Here is a 15,252-nt window from a genome sequence, read left to right as displayed (position 1 = left end):
TTGTGGCAAGAGAGCCTGGTTGGCTGGAGAGTCTGGTGGAGCATGTGGAAGACTTAGGCAGTGACTATTTACTAGCCCTTGAGAATATTTTAATTGTTTGAATTGTTATTAAAGTACCACTGTTTGTTGTTGTTGTTTATTTTTAAAGATTTATTTCTTTATGCCTACAAGTACTGGGGTACAGGCCAGAGGTGTGGGAGTGAGAGGATTCACCAGAGACAGAGTGGGGAACAGAACAGGCATATGTACTGAAATACACTGCTGAGGGAGTAGCAGGCAAGTCAGGAGAGGTCTGCTGTGCCATGTGGGTAGCTCCCTGGCTGGCGATTGAACTCATGCTGCAGTGGCTGTGGATTGCTTCATAGTGCTGTGTCTTAACCCCTTGCACCACCAGGGAGGCCCCCTGAAGTACCACTGTTTTACATCCTTGCTATTATTTTGACAATGGAGGATTCTCCCCTGGTGTAGTCACCATAGCACACCCACCACCAAAGTAACCAAAATCCTTCATCATAAACCTTGTGCTTTCCCCCTCCATCCCCTCCCCCTCTCTATCCCCTCCCCCTCTCCATCCCCTCCCCCTCTCCATCCCCTTCACCCCGCCATTTCTCACTTCCCTCTTAAGGCTGCAAGTCTATGGTCAGCTTTCAAGGTTTGGTTATAAAGTTTGTCTTTGTATGACTTTGTTTTTTTCTATATACTATTCATAAGAGTCACCATTTGGTATTTATCTTTGTCCTTCTGGCTTATTTCCTTAGTATAATTCCTTCCAGCTACATCCATGTTGTTGTAAATAGCATGACTTTATCTTTTTTGATCACTGAGTAATCTTCCATTGTGTAGATATACACGATATCTTCTTAATCCACTCATGTGTTTTTGGGCACTCTGGTTGTTTCCATAGCTTGGCTAAAATAGGAACTTAAATATGAGCCCTTCCACTCCCTCTGCCTAACAACTAAGCTAATTTCCGCATATGGGGCAAGTCTTGGCCTGCAAATGAAGGCTCGGTAGATATTTTCCACCAAGCAATACTCTGACATACTTGAGAGCCAAGCACATCATCCCAAGCTCCGGAGAGATATTGTGTAAGGGTTGGGAAAGAGATGAAGGCCATGATTTTCCAAGGTTGGCCTTGGAAATAGCGATGTCTGCAGGCATGTTAAATGTCCTTTGTGACTGTTCAGTCTGCTGTTTCTTGTGCTACCTGCTCTCTGCCTCAGCCCATTTTTCCCTTGTCCATTGACAGTTGCTCCTCAGATTGTGTGGAGGCCTATCTCCATCCTCTGGAAAGTCTCATATGCAGGTCTTAAATAGAAACAGCTATCTGTAGAAAGCTTAACTATTGTTCTTTTTTTTCCTAAATTTTTAAAATATTTTTAATTTTTTAAAGATTTATTTATGCATACAAGAGCTGGGGTGCAGGCCAGAGGTGTGTGGGGTGAGAGGATTCACCAGAGACAGAGTGGGGAGCAGAACAGGCAGACTGACTGAAATACACTGCTGAGGGGAGCAGCGGGCGAGACAGGAGAGTTCTGCTGTGCCATGTGGGTTGCTCCCTGGCCGGCTGGGAATCGAACATGGGCTGCAGAGGCTGCAGATTTCTTCATAGGCTGCGGATTGCTTCATAGTGTGGTACTTAACCCCTTGCGCAACCAGGGAGGCCCTAACTATTGTTTTTTTTAATTGCAAGGACTACTCTTAAGGCAGGGAGAGTAGTGCAGTCTGCAACCTGTCATTGAACCACTGCTAAAAGTGAGTGTGTGGGGAGAGAGAGCATGGAGGGAGAGGCGGGGGCATGAGCCTGCACCTCCATGGAACTGGGGAAACACAGCAGCCAAAGGTGAGAAAGCTGCCTGTACTGTACCCACTGCTGTATGGACGAAGCAGGCCAGGGGCAAGTAGAGAAAGAGGCTTCAGAACAGTTCAGAAAGCACCAGGGAGGGAAGCATCTATTAATTGGGACCTCTGGGTCCCAGCTGGCATTCACCATCTCCCTCTCTTCCATTTACCCCTGGCCAGTGTTGATATAGAGTTATCAGGAGCATTTCTTATCATCAGAGCATGTTCTGGAAAGAAGTCTTACCAAACTGTCTCCTGGTTGCTCTCTTTTCCAGATATTGAGCTGGTGACTAGAATTCCTTACAAGACGGTGATCTTGTACTCAGTGTCTCAAATAATGTATATTTATTTATATCTTTAAATAAGTTTCTTTACGTACCTATCGTTCTAAGAGCTGTCACAGTTAACCTGAGGGGGATGAGTTTAGGCTGGAAAGAATTTATGTTTCTTGAGTTTATATAAAATCCATGACATTATAAAACATTAGATTTCTACCAGTGTTGGTTGTGTACTGTTCATATGTTTTTGCCATTACATTATGCAGAATGAAGCTGAAAACTCTTTTTATTGTGTGCTAATGTTTCTTGGATATGGACAGATCAATATTTCTAGCCTATGCACACACTCTACCAAAGGGCTGTGAGTCATATTTGCTTTGAAAGAAATAGCACTTAAGGATTGTCAGTCAAGTCAGTTGTAAGAAACACAGAACTCTTTAAGAATTACTCTGCCTCCTCCTCACATCTAAATATAGCTAACTGGTTGGAGTGTCTAAGGAAGATAGCTAAGCTTTATTTAAAAAATGGTGCAGTTGCAATTAATCGATGCAAATATATATATAAAGCTCAAGGTCTTTTTACCTATACATATCAAATACAAAATCTTTATTAAATTGAAAATTATATAACAATACGAGGAAGGAAGGACGACGTGTAAGGAAATGATCCAGTTTCCTAAAGTCATTTGTATGTCAGTGTTATGGTATTTTGTTTTAATTGTTCCCAACTAAGGAATCCCTGACTGAGGAAGCCCTGGTCAGGGTTTGTGAGAAAGGGATTTCTGGTCTCCATTTGTCCACCCCTTCACTGTACAACCTTTAAAAACTGTAGCCTTCATTCTCTTCCTTCCCAGGGTCTGAGTCTCCTTTCAGACTATGGTCAAAGACTACATGTTAATAATTTCTGGGCCTCCCTGGTGGCACAAAGGGTTAAGCTCTCTATGAAGCAATCCGCAGCATCTGCAGCGCAAATTCAATCCCCGGCTGGCCAGGGAGAAACCCACATGGCACAGCAGACCTCTCTTGTCTAGCCCGCTGCTCCCCTCAGCTGTGTATTTCAGTCAGTCTGCCTGTTCTGTTCCCCACTCTGTCTCTGGTGGATCCTCTCACCCCCTGCATCTCTGGCCTGTACCCCAGCTCTTGTGTGCATAAATAAATAAATCTTAAAAAAATAGTATTAATCGTGCATCCCTCTGGGAGAAGAATGGTTCTAATGTATTATTAACTTATTGCCATATGAAGATTTGCTATTAAGGTAAAAAAATAATATTAAAAAATTTTCACATTTACATGCTGTCTCTATTCAAATTTAATTGAAGTCCGTGAGAAGTTAAAGAGTTCCTGTTAATACAAATATAGGAGAGGTCTTCCTTTTGCACTAAAACTGGCTTGCCTGATTAAGATATGCTTACTGTTCCTGCAAGTAAGCCAAAGCAAAATTTTTCCTCTGTTTTCCCATATGCTAGTAACATGACAACTATATATCCACTATATATCCAACTACAAATCCAATATGATTACTTTAGGCTCATCCCTGTGTAGGTATATATATATATATATATATTTGCTTTTCTCTCTCTATGAACTTCCATTTACACTATCACATAATTTATATTTGCAAAGTGATATTTGGATTCTTCTGGCACATTACTGCTAAGAGTGCCAATAAAGGAGCCATACTGTGCCCTAATATCCCTGATTATATTTATATCAGTGTCTGTAGAGGTTGTATCAGCAGACAGAACAATGGACTGTACCATTAAATTAGTACAATTTTGCAGCATCAACTGGCAGAAGCTCACATTTAATCCAAGAGGTTATTCAACCCTATCCAATATGATTACTCTATAAATATTTGCCCAAGCTCAGCACCAGCCGTTATATCACTAATCACACACAGGTTTGTTATAGCGAAGACCCCCAGTGTCAGCAATTTGAAAAACAAAGCTAATTAGTTTTGATTTAGGGATGGGAAGACTTATTAAGTTGAAAGTGAACAGTTCGCATAGTATAGCAGCTATTTAGAGTGCATGTGAATATGAAGGAGATTTACTACTGTTTGGATAGGATTCTGAGGAGGAACAGAAGACTGTTTGGCTAAGTATATGGGCATAAGTGACAGCCGGTGGCAACAAACTGATGGTTGGGGGAGGGAGAAACAATAGAACAAGCCCCTTAAAAATGCTACAAGCAAGTACACAGTAAGTAAACAGTATTTAATTTGCAGAAATATTACTTAAGACATGTATCTTTCTTAGCACCACATAGTATAGTACTCTTTACTCTAGTTTTTGAAAGGTGCTATTATTGTTCAATGCAAAGACCTCTACTCTGAGACACAAAAGGAAGAGAACTCACATTTATTAGCTCTTAAATTAAACCGGCCACTCTCTAACCCTTTTTAAATATGTTCTCATTTAAATTAACATAACAATTCTATTTGGTAGGGCTCATAATTTCACCATTTAAGAACTTACCTGAGACCATCTCTTCCACAGTGTCACTCTTCGACTCATAGTTGAAACCTCATACAAGGTGTTTCCTTCGTTGGGTTCATTTAGCTTCCTCTGTGAAGTAAGAGGAAAAGTTCACAGGTCTCTGCTATCAATAATATGTGTGTGTGTTTGTGTGTGTATTTGAACATGTAGAGTCTAACATATTTATTTATTTTAACTCCTATAAATGTGTGTGTATAAATGTACATACACTATTGTGAATACATTCATTACATAATACATTGTCTTAAATGTCATGGTAAAATACATAAAAATTTAAATCCTAGTATATTTTTTCCTTTAATTAAATAGATCAAGGTTCTTTTACACCCTACAATGAAACTACTGGCTTAGATGATTTCCATTAGTGCCTACAAGTTCTAAAATCTAAGATTTTAGATTGTTCAACCTTGTAGATTATAGAAATAATCCATGAATGAAAATCTTGTAGGCATGGGTAATTCTGATAGAGGAACCAAAAGGAACCTGGGGGAAAGAAAAAACAAAGCAGGAAAAGACCGGGAAAGTTCAGTTGAGAGATTTGTGTAGAAAAACTGGGAATTCACAATAGATGGGCAAGAAATAGGGTCAAAGGGGATAATAATAATAATAATAATAATAAATATTATAATACAATAGAATACTGTCTTTGTGGCAGGTCCAATTTCAATCTTTATGTATATATGCATCTATTTTTTTTAATCATCACAGCAATGCTGTGAGGTAGATACTATTATTTCTAAATGAGCAGCAGGAGAAAATAAACAACAAAGAGGTCAAGTAACTTTCTGCAGGTTATATATTAATAAGTGACTAAACTGATATTCAAGCACAGTGACTTGGTTTCAGAAATGAGCTGTAAAAGGAATCAGAGGGAATGAGGACCATAGATAATCACTGAATATTTGTTCATTGTCTTGTTAGAAGCCAGGTCTCTATACCTCATTTCTAAAAGTATTCCCGAGGTTTCCAATCAGCATTATGATGAGGTTGGTTTCTATTCCCAATACTGAAGGTTGGTCCAGTCAGCAGTAGTATTACTCATGGTTCCCAAGAGAAACAGAAATAGTGGGATGGGTGGGAGGTATGTAGATAAGTAGGTAGGTAGACAGACAGACAGAGAGATAGATAGGCAGGCAGATAGGCAAGCAGGTAGGCAGGCAGGTAGGTAGACAGAGACATACAGACAGACAGATAGTGATAGATAGCAAGAGAGGACTTGGTTCATGCCATGATGACTACTGGGAAGTTCAAAATCTTCAGTGTAAGTTGGTAGCTTGGAGGTCCAGGAGAGCCGGTGGTACACATGCAGACTGATACATGCAGGTGAAAACCAAATGCAGTCTGTTGGAGGATTCCTTTTGCTATGGATTTACAGATTTCTTGTTCTATTTAGGCTTCACCTGACTGGATGAGGCCACCAGCATTATGGAGGACAATATGCTTATTCAGCAGTCACCAATTTGAATATGCATTCCATCCAAAAACACCTTCTAAATTCACACATCTCAACTGTATAAGTCACTCAGTATATTTAATCTGATTTCAGAAATGGACACCTAATCCAAATAAAGCTATTTAGGGCCAAGAAAACGTAGCTCTGTGACTTAATGTTTTTCCAGAGATGGAACTATCTTGAAAATGTGAGAAGATAGAAGTGGCCAGGAATACAGTCAAAACCAAAGAAGCAGAGCAAAGTACTGAATAGACATCATTTTATGAAACTTGATCCAAGCTGTTAACAGAAATTAGATACAGCAATGGACTACCCAGTTCTGCAAGTTAGTATGTCCTTTTAATTGATTTTGGGTTGGGTATTCTGAACTTACAACATAAAAAATTGTACCAAATATATAGAGAAGAGGTAAGTAGGAAAGGAGCCCAAACTTTTTGAGATCACCCTTAGGTTGTAGACAGCTACCATGCTCTTTCATGAAAAGACCGTGACAGTAGACTCATATTCAGGATAGTATTGCAGATATTTTCTTGTTTTCTTAGGCATACAGAAAAGCCTGGTTATTTATTTTTTTTGACAGATAAACTATTGCCTACTTCATGGTTTCACCTAAGACTTACTTAGTGCCTAGCCAATAAAGAGAAGGATTTGGCTATATAGCAGCTAAAACTGGAAATCTTGAAGGATTTGTGTCTAAAGTTGTCTTAAGGTTCTCAATAAAATAATTCATCTCAAACTCCAGTGAAATATAATCTGGCAAATATTCCCTATACAAACATTTCACTTTTTTCTTGGTTCAGATCAGTTTTACTGATTTCTGACATTTCTTTTGCTCATAGCATCCCACTCCTGACTATCCTGTGTTCCCAAAATGGACTGTCTTCTTCAAAAGCATTTCCACCAGCATTGATTTTTCTTTTTCTAAACCAATGAAGCTGGCCTTGCCTATTCTGCTCATTTGAGCACTTAGTCACTTGTCTTACCTCATTACCTTGTAGACTTGTGTGCGTGAAAGAGAAAGACCCATCACTCCAATTCATTCTTAGATAACCAAGATGGAATGGACCCAGGAGTATTCCCTATGGGTTAAGCAAGGCAGAGAAAGCAGAATAGGAGGGAAATCTACATATATTGCTCAGCCTGTGGGTGGTAAATTTAGAGATAGGTATGTGGAGGCTGCAGTACTTTCAACTGCATAATCTGGTCATATGTGTGGGATAGTCAGAAAAGATGTAAGTAGCTCCAAATTCAAACAAATATTTACTGTGTATGAAAGGAGGAACAGTGTGATCATGAGCACATGGTGTAATAACAGGCTAGGCACTGAGGAAAAACCCTGGGAAGCCAGAAGATAGCCACTGGGGGAAAGTTTCTTGGCAGGGAAGCCTTCCCTGGTGTCGGGAATGAGTAGGACTATAGACATTGAAGAATAAGGTATTAAAAAAGGGTAGAAACTCTAAGATCTAAACTGGATCTACATCACGAACTGAAATTAGGTCAGAGAAATGCATTGCTCTAAAATAATCATGGCCAAGAATCAGGGCAATATCATCCAGAACCTTAGACTTAGAAAATGTAAGTTCTAGCGACTAGCTGAGTGATCTTGGATAGATATTATAATCACTCTGTACCTCACTAAAATGAGGGTGTTGAACTAAATGAACCCCAAGGTTCCATAGGGGGTACTCAGGGATTTGCTCACCAAGGAAGTGTGTATTTGCTGCAATCACTAAAGAGGTTGGATTACCTGAGAACCCTATACCTTGGTGTAAACTGTTTTAAATATTAAGATTCTATATACAATTTCATTGGAAAACAGATTTCTGCTGTAAAAATAGTTTGAAAACCACTTGAATTGATACCACTAGGGAATGTTTAGTTATATAAACATGACAACCAAGAGTATCTATCCTTCTAGCAAACAACTATATAAGGTAAGTGATTTATTTGTGTTTCATTGATACTACTTGAGAATCTTGTGATAGATGGGTCTAAAGTATTTTTTGGTAAAGAAGTAACCAAATATCTGAATTTCTGATCAAATATTGTTATTATTTTACTTTACATTATAAATTAATACAAGTTATGGTGGACATTTTCAAAAGTGGAAATAAATACATGGAAAGAGGTAGAAATCATGGATGCCTTTAAGCCAGAAAGATGAATATGACAGTTCTGTTTATTTCCTTCTAGTACTAGAATGTGTGTGAGTGTGTGTGTCTGCATACACATTTTTCAACAAACTTGGAGCCCTATAATTCTATACTGTTTAAGTGAAGGTGAGTAGAAATAGTCCATTAGGATTGTTAAGATATTACAAAAGAAATCAAATTGCATACAAGGTAATGTAAACATGCCATAAAGCTGCTACAAAAGTTCAGTAAAGAATGAAATCATTTTCAAATGGGTAAAAGCTTCAGAAAAAGGGAAAATTAAGAACTAGGTTAGGCTATATGGGTTTTAGATAGACTGAAGTGAAAGAGAAGGTATTCTCAGATAAAACAATCAGGAAAGATAGGGCAATGGAAACGGATAGGACATGTGTCTATCAGCCAACCCCAAAGGGAGCAGTACATTCAGACCCTCCCCTGGCCTTCTGTTTTCTTTGCCTGGTCTGAATTTTTATTGACAGTTTAGATACCAATATTCTATTGCCCCCCTAAGCTGTAAAAATACTTTGGAATTACTAAGCTATTGTTGACAGAGACTACAGAGGATGGAAACTTCCTGGTGTTGACAGAAAGTATCCTGCCATTGTCAACATAGAACATTCTATTTTCAGATTTCTCGTGAAGCAGGAAGCAACACTTCTTGTCAAAATAGGGGGCTTAAACCCAACCCCTCTCTTTCCTTTCCCTTTTGAATAAGAGAACAGAAGGATGTGGACCTCATAAAGAGATGGCAAAGGTGGAGATCTTCATTTAAAGATGAATGTTTATAATTGGGTGTTGTAACTAGGTGCATGTTCTATCTCATCTTAGTAAAACCATCATACCTTAATGATCCATCTTAACTTTTAGTCAACATTGTGAGACCCCAGAATTTGGCCAACCCAGGTAAGAAAACCCAATTCCATTTCCCTAGTACTTTCACTTCACTTCAAAATGATACATCCTACAGATGAGACTGGAAAGATAAACCAGTTGTAATAATCAGGTTCCTTAAATTACAGTACAATTTCCTAGCAGAGGAGTGACTTAATCAGAGTTGTGCTTTCAGAAACTCCAAACAGGAAGTGCTGGGTAGTATGGCTGTTTGGGAGAGGACCTAAAATTGGAGAATTCAGTTAAAAGTTTGTGGTACCATTTATGTGGTCACTTGCAAGGTGTTCTATGAAGGGAAACTGAGATAATTTCAAAGTTCAGCCAAAGCCTGGATGAAATATTTCATTTTCTCTGGACAACTGTTATTTCTTATTTGGTTTTCCACCTGGGAAGGGAGTATCTTGTAAAAGGGACTGTAGGAGCAGTCAGATCAATGGAAAAGCAGAGCTCTCCCTTTTCACTTAATAACTTAATATTCTGCTTTACAAACCAGAAATAATAAATTTATTAGTATGTATGCTTGCCTGGGTCAATAAAAAGGAAATATTTAACATATTTTAATATCAAATACAGTAATTATGAAATATTTAAAAAGTCAGAGGCATCCGGGAGGCATTTTAACAGCCGTACTTCTCACCCCATTTTTTGGGTAATTGCCTTATGATATTTCAAGGTCATTTAAGCTATATTCCTCAGTTTGAAAATGTATGAAAGGAAGACAATACTTCTCTTAAAGTGTTTCAAGAATCAAATCATCAGTAGAAGAAAAGACACTGGGAACATGATCAAGTGTTATAAAAAATTTAAGGGATAAAAGGTCAACTTTGTAAACAGAAATCTTTCAGGTCTACGTTCTTAAAAGGCCATAACTGGCTATATCAACAGGGTAAAAAAATTATGTGCAATTTGTCCTGTCTATTAATATTTGCTACTACATATTGCATTATTAGGCTTTATAAAATTTTGAGTAGCATTTGCACTAGATTTACATTATTTCTAGGATAAAAATTTTAGTGGAGTATAAATTGGTAAGAGTTTTCTTGAATGATTTGAAAGATGTCCAACTGAGATGAGCCAAGTCAGATGTTCTCAGGTGGGAATAAGTTGTTCTCTACTCTCCATAAATTCAGTCCTCCTTAATAACAGTAAATAACCTCAGCGCTCGAGTCTCCCTTTCCCAGAACTAGTGCTGTACCCAGACTTGGTTGAAAATGTGTACTGTTGCTGCCACTGATATATCTGCTCTAGAAAGAAATAGGCTTTCGTTTCCAGGACTGTCAAATCAGAAGTTTTCACAAGAACACAAAGATTCACTCTATTATTGCACATCATAGAACTCATGCCTGTCGCTTGAAAATAGAAGTCTTTGGTGTAAGCATTCAGTTATTTGACAGTTCTGTTCTAAATTTTGAAACAGGTGGTACTGTAAAGTGCCTGTCTAACAATGGTATACCAGAGCTTAGTCATGCAAAATAATTGTTGTTCACGGTTCCTTAGCCAAAGTCAATAACTCCCATGCAAAACACTACATAATGCAGCGATCTAAAGTTACAAAATCAAAACTGAGAAAAAAGAAGAACTTTAAACAGGTTTGGCAGAAAAAAAGTAGATTCTATAAGATCTATCAAGTGATTTCTCTCAGCACATAGAAGAATCTAATATTTCTCAAAAAGGCTCTAGAAATGAGGGTAACTTTTGTCAGTACTTCTGGTACTTGTCAGTAAGTGTATATGATGGAAAAGAAGCAAAAGCAATTATGGTGATATTGTCCTTGTTTTCTAAAATTGAAATATTTTTAGGTTTGCCTCTATGAATTCAATGTTTTTGAAGCCTCCGATATATTACCTAGAGTGAAGGCACTGATTACATTAACTGAGTCTTTAAATCTTTTGTGACTCTAGTAGCATGAGGTGTCCCTTTGGTAGGTTCCATGAGTCAGTGTCATGGGAAGTCCTGGAAAAACCAACATGGGTCCCACAAATGAAGAATTTTGTCTCCGTGTTGTCAGAAACATTTGTCAAAAGATCTTGGCAAGATTAGGTGTTGCTGCTTGACTGTTTGAAAGAAAAGGATGAGGTCCTTCTTAACCCTTGGTAGACTATTGCTCTTAAAAATTTCCCTATTCTGGGAAAAACAAGTATCTATCCTTTCCTTGGAAGAGGGAGAGACACAGAAATAATCTAGTATTTCAAACTCCTCTATGACATGTTTGCCTGTGGTTTCCTTCCATACTTTCAAACCAATATTGACATGAAATTGGTAGCGATAAGTCAGTCATTATTTTAGTTCTAACTCATTGTCATGCCTCATATAGTTTGTGAATTTTAAAAATTAATTTATTAGGCATAATTTGTATTCAGTGAAATGTGTGGGTTTTAAGTGTACAGGTTGCTAAGTTTTGAGAAATGTATACTCTCCTGTAACCAATATCCTGAACATTTCCATTGCTCTAGAAAGTTTTCTTAAGCTCTTTTTCAAGCAGTCTTCACTGATTTTCTCATTGCTGTTATCAGATTAGCTTTACTTATTTTTGAATGTCTTTTCAAAAGGAATCACACAGTATGTACTCTTTTCTGCCTCGTTTCTTTTATTCAACATAGTATTGAGGTACATCCATGTTATTTTTCACATATGCTGAATCTGTTTAGTAGTTTTATATGAATATGCCACAATTTGTTTTTCTATTCTACTGAAGGATATTTAGATTTTCCCAGTTTTTGGCAATTACAAATATAGCTGAGAAGAAATTCTTCACCATTCCTTCTTGTGTTTATATGTCCTCAATTCCCTTGAATAATACCTTGGAGTAGAATTGTTGAAATCTAGCATAGGTCTATTCTGATAAGAAACTATCAGTTTTCCTAGGGTGGGTGTTGCATTTTATATTCTCACAAGCAACATAAGAAAATTCCACTTGCCTCAGACCCTCATCAATTTGAGTTTTGTCTTTTTCACTCTTGCCGTTTTAATGTCTGGGGAGAAGTAACTCATTATGGTTTTGATTTAGGTCTCTGAAGACAAATGATGTTAAACACCTTTACATATGCTTCTTTTCTAATTTTTTCAAGATTTATTTATTGTTATACAAGAGCTGGGGTACAGGCCAAAGGTGCAGGGAGGGGGGGGTGAGAGGATTCACCAGAGACAGAGTGGGGAGCAGAACAGGCAGACGACTGAAATACACTGCTGAGGGGAGGTCTGCCATGCCATGTGGGAATCTTCCTGGCAGGCCGGGAATCAAACCCACGCTGCAGAGGTTGCAGACAGCTTCACAACGCTCAACCCGTTGCACCACCGGGGAGGCCCTACAAATGCTTCTTAACCGTTCTTATAGCTTCTTTTGTGAAGTGTCTGTCAAATCACTTGCATAATTTTTAACAGTATATTTTTATCTCTTAATTATTGTTATAGTTATTTTTTATATCTTTTGCATGCAAGTGCTTTGTCAGATAAGTGTATTGAGAATTTTCTCCCAGTCATTTCATTGTCCATTTTTTTAGGGGTGTCTTTTGATGAGCAAAGCACTGTAATTTACAGGAAGTCCAATATGTCAGGTTTTTTTTCTTTTCTAAAAATGATGTTTTTTTGTCCAGTCTAAGAAATCTTTGCCTACTCCAAGGTCATGAAGACATTCTTCTTTGTTTTCTTCTGGGAGATTTACAATGTTAGACTTTTAGTCTGTCATCCATCTTGAATTAATTTTGGCATACCGTGTGAACAAAGGATTGAAGTACATTTTCTTGATTATGGGTATCCAGTTGTTCCATTTCCATTCGTTGAAAACTTGCCTTTCTCCACTGAATTACCTTGATACCTCTCTTGAATATAATTGACCAATCAAGTGTGATTCCATATCTCAACTCTTCTGTTTTTTGTTTTGTTTTGTTTTTTGTTTTTTAATTTTTTTAAAGATTTATTTAAATATATACAAGAGCTGGGGTACAGGCCAGAGGCTTGGGATGGTGAGAGGACTTACCAGAGACAGAGTGGGGAACAGAACAGGCAGATGACAGAAATACACTGCTGAGGGGAACAGCAGGTGCAACAGGAGAGGTCTGTGGCACCATGTGGGATTCTCGCCAGTTGGCTGGGATGGAACCCACACTGCCAAGGCTGCAGACAGCTTCACAGTGCGGCGCTCAACCCACTGTGCCACTGGGGAGGCCCTCTTCTGTTTTTTTTTATCTACTTGTCCATCCTGTATGCTTACCATTTTCTCTTAATTAGATTCACTAGTTTATCTTTTTCTAGTCTTTTCCCTCTCATTGTAGGTACTTTTACTTCCTGTAGGTACCAAATTCAGAAGTTAGTGCAACTTCCAAACCACTTTGGATTCAGAATATTCATCTATAAAGCAGGAGAAATAAGAACTCCTTTGTAGGGTTTTTGGAAGAAATAAACAATTTTGTAGACATTTAAATATATATATTATTATTCTAAAATAGAATTTATAAATTTAGAATGTGAGTTTTTATTTCACTTTTTGCTTCCTCTAATTTTAAGTCATGTTCTCAAGTATGTTTCCTGAAATATCCAAGAAGGGTATGCACTCAAGTTTTAGATTTTGTACCTCTTCTTCAATTTTAGGGGAAAAACCAATATCTGAGACAATTGAGAGTGATGGACACCCATGTCCCCACTTCCTTCCCACCTATGGGAAGCCTTGCTTACTGTTGATGGTGACACTTTCTAATATATTTCCTTTGTGTTTTTTAAAAGGTAAGAAATACTAGACTTGTAATGCTTTTTTCTTCCAGACCTTTCTGATTTGATCTCTCTTTTCTTTGTTGTTGTAGCTACTCTTTGCTGATTGACCTTTATTCTCACCACTCCAAATCAATGATCTTTGAAATTATTTAAAATTTGCTAAGGAATTCCTTGCTCTGAACCTTGGATCAAGTTACCCAGAAAGATTTCATTGGAGGTTTAAAATGTTAGTGAGGGGAAAGATTGTAAGCCTGAAACCTTCCCTTTACCTAAACTAAAACAAGCTGAATAATAATGCTTTGTCTTCTTTACTTACCTCAGCGCCTCTTGCTAATACAAAGTTGAATAGAAAGTATAAATTCTTTCACAGCCCTTTTCTTCTTAGTGCCCTATTCATGCCCAATTTTGTTTTCTACATTGGAATTTTTTTTGACTTTAGGTGTAACTTCTTACTTTTTGTGTCCCTGTGCTTACTAAATTGCAGACTCCTCAAGGACAGTTATTTGATGTTATTTATTTTAGTTTTAAATTTTAGCATCAACTCCAGTACCTTGTAGGTATCTCTATAAATGCCTATTAAATTAAGTTCATTACAATCTTGTGAATGCAATACCTTCCGCACAGGGATGCTATGAGAGTTCAATGAGCTCAAGGGGCAGAAGTATTTTGTAAGTGTACCTGGATGTTTATACTGTAACATAGAGTGGTCTTTTGGGAGTTGTTTCCACTGAAAAGAAGAAAATAAGTAAATGTGGTAAATTAAAAAAATTAAAAATAAATTCATTGCAATCAAGTACTAATATGTTAAAGATGGGGTATGTATAGATGTGTGTGTATCTAGAGAGAGAGGGGAGAGAGAGAGAGAAAGAGAGAGAACAGATAGGCAATAATTCATGGCTTTTTCATGGCAGAATCTCAGTATTTATTCATTAATTACTTAATAGTTTGGGCACATTTTATAATTAGAACTTTGGATGAAGTGCTCCTTTCTTATGAAAAACATGTTTAGAACCACTCACTAAAATTCTAAAGATCAAATTACTTAAATTGTAGTTCTCTTTACCTTTCTCTAATGCTATCCATAAGATTTGAGCTCTATCACTTCATAATGAATGAAGTCTTTTAAATACTCAAAGTTCTAGAATCTTTTGGTGGGCATTCATTGTCTTTTATCTCAAATTCTTCCTTATCCCAGTTAGTGATACGGCAGGATTCCAGTGTACTTTACTGAGATAAGTGAATAAATGTAGTTTTCAAAAGATACAGATGTGAAAATGAAACACTAATGTCCTCTGGTGCCAGATTTTCCAAATTTCCTGCTGATATGTGTATGTGGAAATTCTTATCAGGCTTGTGATACATTTCTTTTTCCTAGCACAAACTAACAATTCTTCCTTTTTGGGTAGACAGTGGATTTGTCTATCCAATCCC

The sequence above is a fragment of the Talpa europaea genome, assembly GCF_964194135.1.
Source record: "Talpa europaea genome assembly, chromosome: 15".
NCBI classification, from domain to species: Eukaryota; Metazoa; Chordata; class Mammalia; order Eulipotyphla; family Talpidae; genus Talpa; species Talpa europaea.
This window is presented reverse-complemented; position numbering follows the sequence as displayed.